This window comes from Rattus norvegicus, chromosome 15, assembly GCF_036323735.1.
Source record: "Rattus norvegicus strain BN/NHsdMcwi chromosome 15, GRCr8, whole genome shotgun sequence".
NCBI lineage: Eukaryota > Metazoa > Chordata > Mammalia > Rodentia > Muridae > Rattus > Rattus norvegicus.
In genome coordinates, this window is record NC_086033.1 from 58,917,291 (window position 1) to 58,931,100 (window position 13,810).

At 44.0% G+C, this 13,810-nt stretch overlaps 1 protein-coding gene across 9 annotated transcripts in view; it reads left to right on the forward strand.

Moving 5' to 3' along the window:
* Window positions 1-7,228: 7,228 nt before the first annotated feature.
* Window positions 7,229-13,810, forward strand: part of Enox1 (ecto-NOX disulfide-thiol exchanger 1) — a 564,401-nt gene continuing 557,819 nt past the window's right edge. For 4 of the 9 annotated variants that reach the window (XM_063274306.1, XM_063274307.1, XM_063274305.1 and 1 more), the window contains exons 1-2: window positions 8,160-8,267; window positions 8,768-10,683. The gene's annotated coding sequence lies outside the window, so the exon portion shown is untranslated. Of the gene's footprint in view, window positions 10,684-13,810 lie in introns of all 9 variants that reach the window. The other 5 variants (XM_039094033.2, XM_039094034.2, XM_039094030.2 and 2 more) reach the window with 5 other exon arrangements.

Here is a 13,810-nt window from a genome sequence, read left to right on the forward strand (position 1 = left end):
TTGGCAGGTTCAAGACCCACAAGTACTAACTGAGGTTTCTGCCATACTGGTTAGGAGGAGTTATAATTTTCTGTCTCCTCTACCCATGGTGCCGGCTTGCCACAGGCCCTTGGGCAAGGCATTAACCCTTACTTGCAGTTTTTGCTTTGGTTAAGGAAAGATAACAGCAGAACTGTCCATTCTGTTTGTCTGTCTGTCTATCTATCTATCTATCTATCTATCTATCTATCTATCTATCTATCTATCTACTTATGTATCTATCTATCTATCTATCTATCTATCTATTGATACTATGATACACAAATGAGATAACTAGTGTGGAAATTGCACAGTATCCATTTCCTTTTCTCCTTACAATAGATAGGAAGCCATTTCCACCTAGTCACCTCACATGGATGCTGGTATTTCTGAGCATTTATTGAACAACAATGCTCTCTCCTTGATTTACAGATAGAATCAGACAGAGCTCCTGCCCTGTGGTTTAAACTGGGAAAACATGCATGATAAAAATACTCAAAGAAGACAAATGCCGGCAGTGATCACTGATGTATCTATAACAGATCTAAGTGCTCTTCGAAGGCCATGTGCATTTCCCCCAGTCCTTAGGACATTTGCTCGGTGTGCATAAATACTCACACACATGATGTAGACCCAGAAGAGATTAAAATCAAAGAGAATTAAGAGGAGATAAGGCTGAGTAGAGTGAAGGGTGTGAGACATGGGCCAGGAGATTCTCACTGATGAGTTCACACCTTGTTATCTGCCTCACATGTTAGTGAGTCTGAAATGGGGGTACACTGATGTAAGTGTGAGATGCACAGAAACTCGCCTTGCAATTGGGCCTCTTTCCTCAGACACTATATCAAGTTGCTCAGCTTGTAATCACTTGTGATACTGTTATTTAGCATTAAACATACAAATATTCAATATTCTATTAACCGAAGCAACATTCCAAGATATGCCTGTATCTATACAGTGTCTTAGCTTTTATAAAATACTTTAGCAATTTAATCACCAGAACAACTTTTAGAGAGGGGGATTGCCATCTTCTCTAGTCTGAAACTGTAAATGTTGGGGTAGGGGTTGGACAATAATTCAAAAGTAAGACTGAGAGGAAATGGATCGTGGCTGAACCCCAACTTGTGCATTTTCCTCCTCTGGTCACATAACTCTATCAGAGTCTCAAATAAAACCCTGCCATAAAGGAGAGGAGTCTGGAAATTAAATGTAAGAGTACATTTAGCACATGGGTTGAATTTTGAAATGTCATCCCTCTCGCCTCCCTTCCTAGTCTAGCGCCAGCATTTACAAGTCAGGTCCATTGGCTTCCAGAGAAGAAGGTCTAGTGGGATGCTTCCCAGGGCTACACTGCATCTCTGTGAAGCTTGACTGGTGGATTGTGACTCTGTGCGAGCTTCTCTCCCAACATGATTGGCATGCCCAGAAGAGTGCCTTGGTGCAGCTCACCCTAAGAATTCCAAGGCATTTATTGTTAGCAGCGATGCTATGACCTGCACCTGGAGAAGAAGGTAGGAATGGCTTTAGAGACAAATGAGACAAAGTCATAGCTGATATTTCAGTTTCAAGTGTTACATAGGATTCTTAGAAATTTAATAATGATAGGCTAGCTGGATAAGACACAAACACATCCAATTAATTCAGCCTGGCTATCAACCAAACCTCAGTATCTCCTGATTTCAGTCTTTGAGTCTCTAAACTAGATTACTGCACATCCCCTTTGCCAGAGTCTGGGTAAGAGACAATGACAACTACTGGAGAAAAGCAAAGCCCAAAATACCCTGTTGGGTGTAGACTAGCCTTCCAGGCTCCATTTATTTTTTCTCTTTCTTTACAGTAAGAACAAAATCTCTAACAAATGGGAGATCTTATACTACAATAAGAATGAAATCTGTTTCTCCTATTCTGAACTAGTGCTGCTATTCTGGAAATCTAAAATGTAAATTGCTCCACAAAGCAGCTGTTAAGGGCTAATTTCCATTCGAGTTTCAGTGGGTTTTTTTTTTTATCTGTAATTGTCATAGGATGAAACTACTGAAATGCCCATGGATTAATACTACCAAAATATACCCCTATTACATCACTGTCTGGAGTTTCTATTCTATAGCATCAGAAAATTATCTGTCTAGAAAGGGTCATGACTAATACTTGCACACTGCGAACGCACATGCGCATGCACACACACATACACACATATTTTAAATTTAGATTCCTTATGTGGTACTTCACAGAATGTGATGTTATTTCTTTTACGTCTAAAACATTATGGTTCCTATAATATGAAACTCGCTGAGTGATCATGGGTGATCATCACTATATGGCTTAGTCTAGAGTTTTGCAGTTTTAATACACTAAAGAGCTGTGTCTTCCCAAGAGAAGGATTCCTAGTAGTTGACCTCTTAGGAGACTTACAGTGTGGTGGAGGGATAGAGGGGCAGGAATTGGACAGAAGGCAGAGGGAAGATGTGTACCTTCCCTGCTTGACTATTCTCTTTCATATCTTGATCTATCTGAAAAATTAAATCCAGTAACATTTCCATCCTTCAGATTGTAGGTTACACACAGGATGTATGCAAAGGGAGATCATTATGATAAATAAATGGTCTCAGGTTCATGCAGTAGAATCCTTTTTGAGTAGAGAAGTAGCAAGTCAGGCTGATATAGTGAGGAGGAGAGATGACATTGAAGGAATACAGCATCTAGGCAAGTGAGAAGAGGGGTAGACACCACACACACTCACATACTTTAGGTTCGTGCCAACACTAGGAAGTAAAGACATGCTGAAGATTGTCTCATGTCTATACAGAATACACGGACACACGGACACGAAGTTATTCCCATTTTCAGATGAGAAAACTGAGGGTTGGTGAGGGTCAGAAACTTGCTCGAGTTCACATCCTGTAATACAAATCCAGTCCAGACTGATGATGATTGATTTTTTCCCACTTTCATGCCTAACTTACCACTGAATATGAAGGTCTATTCTGGAGGCTGTGCGGATTAGGGTGAAGTGTATACAGTGGACTTTAGAACAACCACTGAAATAGTTAAATAATAAAACCCTTAATTTTAAAATTTTAAATTTCGCTTGAATTTACTCTATATCCTTTCTACCTCTTTCCCCCTCCAACTCGTTTATCTTCCCACTCTCTCTCAAATTCATGACTTTTAAAAGTATTACTGTGATATATTATGTATGTAATCACATATATTATCTGTTGGGTCTATTTAGTGTTGCTCCTATGTGTATGTGTTTAAGGCTGACCATTTGAGACTAGGTATCCTATTAGAGGACTTGTTCCTGGAAAAGACTGAATTAATCTCTCTCTTTTTCTCTCTCAGAAGAAACTAATTATTTTTATTTTTATCATTATAGTCAAATATGGTTTCATCATATTAAAGCCTGATTTTTTAAACAATGTTATCAAAGGGCATAGAAGTAAGTGGACTCTTTGTGCTTTCTGTTACCCAAATATCACAGAGGAAGGGTTTTTTCCTATGGCTTCTTGCTGCTCTTGGACTTGGTTCTGAATCACTTGGCCTCGTTCTTTTTAACAAATATTCTATCTCTGCCCTGATCTTACTACTCAGCTTTAGTGACATAAATTCCTTCCAAAAAACCTTTGGTTTGTCACTCTGAGACCCTTTCCACTCTGACATGGATGGATCTGTGCAAACCACCATGGAGCGCTCAACATAAGAAAGAAGAAAGATGCTTGGTTATCTGCCAGGGAGTCGACTTTTCTGGATTCAGGAAATTCAGGAAATCAAATTCTTTGATTCAGTACACATGACTAGTTTCTCTGATTAAGGCACAGCTGTGCCATCAATTCTTTGGCGTTTCTTTTGTATTTTAGCACCCACCAAAACTTTTCTGTGCATATTGTTATCCCTTGTATACAATTTCCAAGATACATTGTTTCACCACTTTTATATGCTATTCTATGAATTATATGAATGCAGTTCAGGATGACAGCTTACTTGCCAAAAACTCTCATCATCTACAGTATAGGGTGAATAGTCAGTTGGCAGACGACACTGCTCTAGTGGTTTTGAGTGGGATTCTCCTATATTTTTGGCATTTGAATACTTGTTCCTCAGTTCGTGGCAGTGTTTGGGGAGGATTGGGAGGCGTGGCTTGGATGGAGGGCGTTTCACTGGGGGTGGGCTTTCATCTTTCAAGAGCCACACCCAACTTCCAGTGCACTTTTTCTGCTTCCTGTTTGTGGTTTGAGACGTTGATCTCTCAGTTGCTGTGTCAGCCACCTGCTCCCTTCCTTTCACCGTCATGGATTGTCAGCCTTCTAATAAAGCCAAATAACTCTTCCACAGGTACCTCAGCCATGGCATTTTATAGGAAAGTGACCAAGACAACTCCTGTAGAGAATCCCGCCTGGTTTTCCTTCCTCCCCTCCCCACTTCTTGTCTCCCAGCAGTTGTTTAGCTCTCATTTTCAGAAAGGCAACCAGATTTGCAGAGTGGGATGCTATGGCTTGAGGTGTCTTTATTTCGGGGACCTCTTGCCATCTATGCAATGAGCAAACTATAAACCTTACTGCACTTTTTATTAAATACAATATCTTCCTGGGAAAAAACAGAACAAATCAACTGCAAAAGGAGGCAGGTCCATTGGAATTTTAGCTGCCATTTGCATTAATGATTAAGGACCCTTTGCCGCTTCTCTCCATTTTGCCTGCAGCCACTGACATAATACATGTATTTAAATAATTCGCCACCCCTGAGCCAAATGTCTGCAGACCTAATAGATGGTGACTCCAGCGAGCACCCTGGTTACTTATTGAAATCAAGACTCTTTCCTGCTCATTCAGGGAATGCAACACCAAGTCCAAGGTTAGAGGTGGACCTGCTTTGGGGGGTGGAGGTTAAGTAATGCAAAGTATCCACAGAATGGCCAGAGGCCAAGGAGCACAGCTTGTGATTCCAGAATACGTCATCAAGGTAAAGTTAAACTTGTAGAGAACCATTAAGAAGGGCTCGTTGTTAGAAATGGTGAAAGCAGAGGCATAAAGAGGTAAGGTTTCAAGGATACCCAATTAAAATCCCATTTCCAAGGACTTGCTCAAATAAGAAGCCCATCTTGAAAAAAGAAAAAATTAGTGGGCATTTTTAACTTTCTATTAATGTGTTTAACGTTTTTTTTCTTTCTAATATGATAACATATAATGACTGCCGTTTTACTTAAATGACATTTAAAGACAACAAATATAAACACATATCTGTAGGTAAGGATAAACATTAAAATATGAAACATGATTGGCCCCTAAGAGGTCATCCTTCCACTTTTTTCCTATATATTTTTGTATTGATTACTTCTTTCTCCCATTGAGCACATCTGTGGGTAATGAACAGCTATGTTTTTAAAGAAAGGAACTTTAAACATTGATATTAATCTGGAAAATGAATATCTATATAGTTAAATTGGGGGCCAATATACCACTGGGGAACTAGAATCTGTATAATAGAGGGAAAAAGCCACAGTAATTAAAAACAGATGAACAGAAAAGCTTAGACTTTTGCAATAGTAGCAGAATTTACAGAATTACAGTACCTCTAGAATTACAGAATCTGCAAGTTCCTGCATGTGTCATTTTCTGCCAACTTTTGGGTTGTGGCAGTTTTCTTAAAAATATCCTTGGAAAGGACTCCCAGAAGCCATCAACCCCATTCAGTGACAGTCCCGTTAAAGGTGCCACACTTGCTTCAGGAGCTTCTCAATCATGTCTGTCTTCCAAGTTTCTGCCACACACTTGCTGTGGAGCCAGTATTCTATAATGCCAGGGAACCCACCTCATGTCGCTTCATGTAATTTTCCTAACAAACCAACGAGGAAGGCGCTAGCCAGCTCGTGCAGCCTTGGCAACAGCATCACAGTAGGTGAAGAGTCTGAGGTCCCATGAGGCCACTGGTGGAAATGGGATTTTGACTTGGGTCCTGTGGCAGAGAATCCCATGCCATGTTCATGGTACACTAAGACTACCTCTAAAACAGTCAAAGGACCATCATGACAGTCCCCACTCCCGACACTCAACCTCCGAAGCCTATAGGAAGGCAGATTCTGTAAGTGTTCCATACACGGATGGTTGGGCTTTCAACAGCTCTGACTGTGTAGCTCTGTTAATGCTACCCTTATACATGAGCATGAGAGGCATCCTCATTAAACTCTCTCCTCTGCTGGGAATTCCTCTTTTTATTAATTACTTGGAAATTCTATTCTTAAAAGTTACATTAACTGAAAATATTTCTGTGTTACTAAGTGAAAATAAATTGGGCAGGCAAAACATCAGGTTTCTGAAGGACTTCGGCAGTACCGTCTATATGAAAATAATCCAGGAATGGATTTTTGGGTCTTCAGAGGTAGATTTTAAAAAATGTTTGATGATACTACAAATCCTTTGACGGGTTACTACAAGCTGTATCATGTTCTCGTCTATCCCAGTCTGCCTAGGGATCCTCAGATAGGTAATCCATAGCTGTCCCTGTCCACAACATCCATTCTAACTTTCCAGCGATTTTCTTTGCCCCTTCCGTTTAAGTTCAGATTATAGCAATGGCCCAGAAGTGGTGGCCATTTAAATTCATACTGTGAGGGAGTGTGCATGTGGAAATATGAGTATAGACTTGGCCACTAATGTTCAATCATTGACCAAATGGCCTACTTAACAACAGCTTCATTAATTCTCATTGGTAATTCAGATAGAAGTTTATTTGCTGCACGAGGCCTAAGTGATGCATTTTGCATATGTCCACTTACTGGTTTTTCTTCTTCTTCTTCTTTTAATTCTTAAGAATAATGGGAGTTGAACCAGATGCCTTAAAGGCAAAGTACCTCTCTTTCCTTGCTAACAAAGTAAGAAAAGCAGAAGTGATTCTGTAGCACTCAATAAGCACTGATCTGTTTGTGCATCTCCTATGGACAAGTAAGTCACTAGATTGAAGCAAATCTCGAAGAGATAAAACAGCTGAAAACTGAGAGGAGAAAGAAAGATCCGCTAAGTCAACAAGGAAAGCGCAGGCTTTGTTTGAACGAGTTTTAAAGTGAGGTTTACTGAGTTATAAGTACATAATTATATATACACACATACCTACATACAATCTATTTATGTATAATAAAATTTACCCTTTTGGTGTAAGAAGACAGGATGAGAGACTGGTAACCCCCAATTTGCCTTCCTTTAGCCATCATTCGACAATATGTAGTAAAAGGGCTCATGTTAAGTGTAGAACTTCCGCCTCCCCTTCAGAAAGTGTTTCCAGAGCTTCCTGACATTCAAACATTCATTTTCTTGGACAGAGACTCCTGGTAGCTTCAGGGGATCTGTAACTCCAGAAAGCATTAGGATGCCCGGCGTAGCACGCCAACTGTACCGAAGAGCGGCACTGATGGCCAAAACAGAAACTTGTCCACTTTGGCTTCCAATAAGCTGTGACTTCCTCTCTGTTTTTTTTTCCTTGTGGGATTTTTTTGTTTTGTTTTGTTTTGTTTTTAAGTTTCCTCATGATGTCTAACATCTGGTCAGAATTAAGTTACGACAGTAGTTTCTGTAATAAGACTAGGCTAATACTAACAGTGTAGTATGAACCAGGTAACTTGAGCCTACTCCTTGTTCAAGGCTCCACTCTGCACCCAGCGGGCACTGGATTTTCCATGCTGGTCGGTTTTTTGTTTTTTGTTTGTTTGTTTGTTTGTTTGTTTTTTAATCATTTATAACTCAAGTGGACTAAGTGGTCTGGGACCTAATTCTAAGGGAAGTTGCCTATATCCTTATCCTTATGCAAGCTCACAGCCACTAAAACCACAGCAGTATTTCAGTTCCTGACTTCTCCCTAAAGAGAATTTGGGGCACTGTGCTCCTAGCAGGAGGAGCTGACTTTGAAATTTACAGAACATCTTCTTGCCCCAATCTGCTGGTCTTTAGGAGGTGGGGCCTTTGGGTTTCATATATGTATGGGGGGAGAGAGAGAGAGAGAGAGAGAGAGAGAGAGAGAGAGAGAGAGAGAATCAGGTGGTGTCTGTTCAGATGTTCCATCAGAGCTCTGTGTTTCTAAGGTTAATGTTTGAAAGTTTTATGACAATTATAGGAAAATGAGAGGAGCCATTATATTAAGGATTCTTTTTTCTTTTTAGGAATGAGTCTCTTTGTTGTGGTCTGTTCTTGCCTACTATCACTGTCTTGGTGGTGAAAGGAGATTTGAAGAAGTCTCCGCTTTGAGAGCATTCTTCCACTCTGGTAGGTAAGGCAATGTAAACACTTGAAAACTGTCTTGGAAGACTTTGCCTTACGTCCGTGGGCTAGTTTGGCTGTCAGGGGTCCAGTCTGCATATTCGTTCCCAAGTTTTAGAAATTCTTTTCAAGGCAATGTCTTAAATATCTAACTTTCCCATTTAACAAAACATTGAGAGTTCCAAGATCACAGCGAATGTCTCTTATGAAGACTGTAAACAGAATGGCAGTGAAGCCATTGAAAGGGACCCCCTAAGCCAGAACAACGTGGGGCTGGAGAGATGGCTTGGTGGTTAGGAGCAGTAACTGCTCTTCCACAGGTCCCGAGTTCAATTCCCAGCAGCCACATGGTGGCTCACAACCATTTGTAATGAGATCTGATGTTCTTCTCTGGTGTGTCTAGGACAGCTACAGGGTAGTCATATACATTAAAAATAAATAAATCTTTTTAAAAATGGATTTGGAGGCCCCCAGATGAATCCTTTTTAATTTTCACTTTATTTCAGTTATATAGTTCACAGCTGTGGTATGACTGGCAAGAGTGGTAGCTCATGGAAAAGCCTGAGTTCAAAGGAATTGAAATTGAGTGTGGAATGTGAAATCGAGGACTCCTGCTTCTAAGAAGACTGGAAATACTTGATTGAAGGAATCGATCCTGCAGTAGCAGCAGAATTAGCAATCCCCAGTGACCTTGTAAAGTATGTACGGGCCAGTGTTTAGCACCTGGTGTTCCTGACAAGAAAAAAGCTGGCTTCTGACCAGCTTCTAGAGACAGACAATCACTTACCATCTCCTTTCCTATCCTTTACTGCAGAAGAGAGTGTGCAAACTGCTAAGTACCTGTGACTCGGTGACTCGGTGACTTGGACATTTTTTGAGAGGTTAGGTGTCCGCAGGAACACAGCACCAAGTTCCTGAGTACTCTTAGCATGAATCTTTTGGTAAATTTGCACAATGGGCCAGTATCCTCTTATTTTCTTTCTTTGCACTGGGGCCCAGGCAGCCAGAGGGGAAAATAGCTGTTCACACAGGGAACTGGCCTAAGTTTAAATCAAGCAAGCCTAGTGGGATGGTAATGACATTTCCAACATCCACGGGTTCTGCCTTCAGGATATGTGAAGCTAGAAAACAATGTCATTCATTCAACATTTATAGAGAGTACACAATGTACAGTGGCACCGTGCAAGTACTGTAGGGCAGGCAAAAAAGTGCAAAACCTAACCCCCTCATGAGGGTTCCTGCCAGGAAGAGCATGTCAACTGTAACACAGACCTTGCACTTTTGGGAAGAATTCTTGGGTGAATAAAGTCTGCTTACTTAAGATAAGCATGGAAAAATATACCAACAGCTCCATGTACCTTTTAGGAATAGGACAGGTAAGTGGGGATTTAACCATATTTTCTAAGGTGTTAGTGCGCTAGGAGATTAAGGTGTTCTCAGCTTACTTTGCATTACTTGTATATCTGGACAGTTGGTAGAATCTTAACGAAGAGAAGGCCAGCACTTCTATGTGAAAGTGGTTAACTTTGAGGGAAAGTGGCTTCCAAGGAAAACAAAAAGGTAACATTTTCATCTAACTTGATCCCAACCACCACTGAGGTACACCCTCTGTGCCCAGGTTCAACCTTAGCGCCAGGTTGAGCAGTGCACCTCAGTATCCTGGAGTCTACTGCAAGTACATAGTTCCCTGCATCCTGGGTCGCCAGCCTGGCGCCTTCAAGGTCGCCATGGTAACCATGGGGTACCAAGACCAGTCCCAGAACGTCCAGCCTAGAAATCCAAACTGGCAGCGGTGGCACGAGCGAGTCACCTCAGCTCCTCCCCCGAGGGGATTGCGCGATCCTCTGCCTTGGGCGCTACTTGTGTAGCATCAGTGGCCGAGCGCTCCGCGGGCCCCAGACCGGCCGGGATCCTGAGCACGAGCGCGCCACGCTGCCTTCTCTTATGGTTTCTCTGCGGGGCCCGCAGCTCCTCCAGGCCAGACAGGCGGCCCATCCTTCCTAGGCTTTACGGATTTCCGGGGGCGACGAATTTTGCCTCGGTCCCTACGAGCATCTCCCGCTTCGCTCCCCCGCCCCTCGCGACTCCCCCCACCCCTGGGCGCGCGCGCGCACACTCACTCACACTCGCAGGCGCGCGTGCGCACGCCCGCGCGCCCCGAGCCGCGGAGTCTCCAGCGCCCCTGAGCAGATCCCACTCTCCCGGGCGCTGCTACTCACACAGGCTTCTAGCCGCCACGGGGCGTCCTCTGTCTGCGGCAGCGGTGGCGGCGCGAGCGGAGGCTGCAGTCTAGCCCGGTCTGGCTGCTCTGCGCCCTGGACAGAGTCCGGCAGAAGCGGGATCGAGAGGAGAAGCCGAGGCGAGGAGGAGCCGCGCCGCGCCCGGCGCTCGCTTGCCTCGAATCCCCGCACCGCGGCCCCAGGTAAGCGGCTCCGCGGCCCGCAGCATCCCCGGGGCGTAGGGACTCGCCGCCTAGGAGGGGTTCCCGGTCCCGCCCCCGAGGCGGCCGGGGAACAAGGGACCTAGGGGAGTGGGCGAGGGGGGAGGGGAGCGGAGCTGGAGGTAAGACTGGAAGGCGGCGGTGTGGGGGAGCCCCCTGCGCCCTTCCCCGACGCTCCCCGGGCTCCCGCACTTTTACGAGCCGGGGGTGCCCGGCGCCCCACACAGATGTTCTCCGTTCTTTTTATCGCTGGCCGGCCAGTGTCTGCTCGGGCTCCGCGCCTACCACGCACCAACCGCCTCCCCTGCACCTTGGACAGCGCATCCCGCCTCTCGCCTTCCAGGGACCGCACCCGGGACCCTGCCCTGCCCGCGCAGCCCTCGGGTTGTTCCCGTCTTTCCACACTGTCCTCCTCCTGTCTTGCATAGCATCTCCCCGCCTTGGCGTTCTCCACTCTGGCGCGGGCCAGAAACTTTCCTCTCTGCCCGATCTGCGCGAGGTACTATTGTTGTTATTTGTGTCTTTCCCTCTCTGCTGGAACTGGACACAAGGACAGGTCTTCCTCTGCGGGCCATTGCCTGCCTTGCCCAGTCCAAGACCGCACTGGGCAGCGGAACTTGGACACCCGACCGGCGCCTCGGCAGCTGGACGCCCGCGGGTTCCCCGCCTTTCTGGACACGTGCACTCCTCCCACGGACCCGGCCCCTCCCGGACCACCCTATGTCCTCCCCCTGCATGGCCACTGCCACCCCATAGGTTGGACACCCGGGATCGCGGGCTCTGATTGGCTGATCATATAACCCCGCCTCCTTGGAGGGGGTGGTTCTGGAGTGTTGTGGTTGTCATCCCGCAGCGAGCACATGGGGGAAGTGGGGTCGACAGGTGGGGAAGCCCAGCTCTGTGGCATAGGCATCCCCATGTATGTAACTGTAGTTCCTTCAGCCTGCACCTTTCGCTTTACTCCCTCTCCTGCAGTCTCCCACTGTTATAACATTAAAATATTTTAAATTTTGTTGAGATTATGTTGTTCAGTGGTAGCGATTTTTAAAAGTAGCTTTAGGAGAATGCCGGAAACGAATGCACAAGAGATTCATGACAAACTGGGCTGCAGATTTGAGTTTGGTTCTTTGGGGGAAGTAATGAAGAGTCATTAAGGGATATGAAGAAGGTGGAGAAAGGAGAAAGGAAATGGATTGATGGCAGAGACGGTTGCTGGTTGCTTATGAACCCAAAGAAGGAAGTGGTGGGTCTTTTGTAGGTTGCGACGTGAAAAAGTCCCTGGGAGCTCTAGTGGGAGGCAGCTGCATTCTGCGGAAGACTGCTCTCTGGAAAAGTAGTAATTTTGTCTACTACTCAGGTCGTGATTAACACACTTTGCTTTTGTTTTGCTAGCGTTGCACTCTTGATAGTAGACTTATAGTAATAATGTCCGCGCACGTAATGGATATTGATTATTCTGCTTTCTTGTAATATGCAGATTTGCTAATGGTAATGAATTTTATCCCTCTAGAGGGAAGCATTAGTTAAAGTGCTTTTGAAATATGGTGAGACAAGACGGATGGGCACTGTGTAAAATCTAGAGACTGTCCTGACATTGTGCAGTGCCATTCCAGAAATCTGTACAAATGACTTTTATTTCTCTTCATTTCAAAGCCTGATTGCCTCTGGCATTTTCGAGCCCTAATTCCTACAGGCTGTTTTGATGTTGTGTCTGAACATCTTAAGAATATTGTAATTCTCATCTTTGTAACCTTGTCAATGCAAAGCAAGCGGCAAGGGATGGAGGGTAATGTTGACAGTTTTATAGTGAGTACACCGTGTGTCATTTCATCTGTAAGCTGGTGAAATATGCAAAAGGAACATGGCAGGGCTGTAATTATCCAGGGACCCAGATCCTAACCAAATGAGAGTCATGCGAGGCTATTCCAGGGAGAGCAATTCAATTATGTTTAAGACGAAAAAAATTTTAAGATTCCTATGTGTAAAGGGTACCACTAGTTGAATGGTCTTTGAACACATTGGTAGCACATGTTAAGTAAAATGGCTCCTTTAATATGTGAGATGATTCAAAGAAGCTGACAAAGCTTCCCAGTTTTTCCATTATATAAATAGGAAGAAGAGCCTTGCTCTCTGGAAGGCTTCACAATCAAGGGACAGGGTTTGACGCATCTGATACATCTGAAGTCATTGCCGTTGCTGAGAAAATGATTCTGACTGTGTTTTTATTTCTCTAGTTCATGCTCTGATTTTCTCACATGGCTTTAGATGCTGGTTGCAGGCCGACGAAATTTATATGTGTGTAGACTGGAAAAGAATGTGTGTGATAGCACAAACATATATGAGTATTGCAAAATAAATATTTATGTTTGCACGCAGTTATAAACTGATACATATAATTTTAGGGTACAGGCAATGCATTTATTCATATATACATTATTGTCGGCCTCAGAAATTTTGCTCATCTCTTCTTGTCCAAAAGGTGGCCCTGTTTTAAACTGTAAAAACATTATCAGCAGTAGAATTGGCCAATAGATCACAGAAACAGACAATAGTATTTTGTTGCCTGGCAACCACCTACTGTGGATGAGAAACAGAGAAGTGACAGCTGCTTGCATATCCCAGTCCTCAACTGTGGCCAGGGGCATCGAAGCCCTCCAGGACACAAATCTGCAAGTTTTACTTCAGATAGGTGAACCCATCTCTTTAAAAAATGCCAGTAATGTAATTTTGAATTCTTTGGCTGTAATAAGAACTCTGTGGTGATGAAATGAAGCAGTTCATTTCTATTACCCCCTTTTAAGCCTGGTGTAAACAGAAAAACCAAAGTGGGAGGGAGGTTTATAACCTGCGCATTCTTCCTTTTAGAATCATTAAACATCGCAAGCACACGTTCACCGCTGTCAGGTGCTCTTAGGATGTTATAAAAGCTTGAGTTAGGTTTGTGATACCTAAGTAGATGGCAGCCTTTTACTGCTAAAAGCCAAGTAGAGAGAAATGCTCTCTAGCTTAGCCATTTAATTCTGAGCATTACTGAGGCACAGGAGGGATGCCACAGCCTGGTGACAGCCCACAGGGTAGCTTGCTTCCCTGGGATCTCCTGGGATGAAAT